Source organism: Bidens hawaiensis, unplaced genomic scaffold (assembly GCF_021521415.1).
Source record: "Bidens hawaiensis isolate Kalapana, Puna unplaced genomic scaffold, B.hawaiensis_p1.1 tig00070978_1, whole genome shotgun sequence".
NCBI classification, from domain to species: Eukaryota; Viridiplantae; Streptophyta; class Magnoliopsida; order Asterales; family Asteraceae; genus Bidens; species Bidens hawaiensis.
Window position 1 is genome coordinate 29661 of NW_027502450.1, and position 619 is coordinate 30279.

The following is a 619-nucleotide window of genomic DNA, read 5'->3' on the forward strand; positions in this document are numbered from 1 at the left end:
ATGAACTCCACTGAGTTCGGCGGGTAAACGGAGTTTATAAGCAACCGGACCGATCCTTTCCAGGATCTCAAATGGTCCAATGTAGCGCGGATTCAACTTTCCTCGCTTGCCGAAACGGGGGACTCCTTTCCATGGAGAGACTTTCAAAAGTACTCTATCCCCTACTTGAAACTCCAACGGTTTTCTTCGCACATCTGCGTAGCTCTTCTGTCTGTCGCGCGCTGTCTTAAGGCGATCCCGTATCTGAAAAATCTTGTCTGTTGTGTCTTGGATCAATTCTGGACCAGTCATTTGCTTGTCACCCACTTCAGCCCAGCACAGTGGGGATCTACACTTGCGCCCATACAAAGCTTCAAACGGCGCAGCCTTGAGGCTTGTGTGATAACTGTTGTTGTAAGAAAATTCAACCAATGGGAGATGAGTATCCCAGCTACCTTCGAAATCGATTGCGCACGCGCGCTGCATATCTTCCAATGTCTGGATTGTTCGCTCGCTTTGTCCATCCGTTTGGGGATGATATGCCGTACTCATGTCAAGACGAGTACCTAAAGCCCCTTGTAACGATCTCCAAAACATTGAGGTGAACCGACTATCTCTATCAGAAATGATGGACACTGGG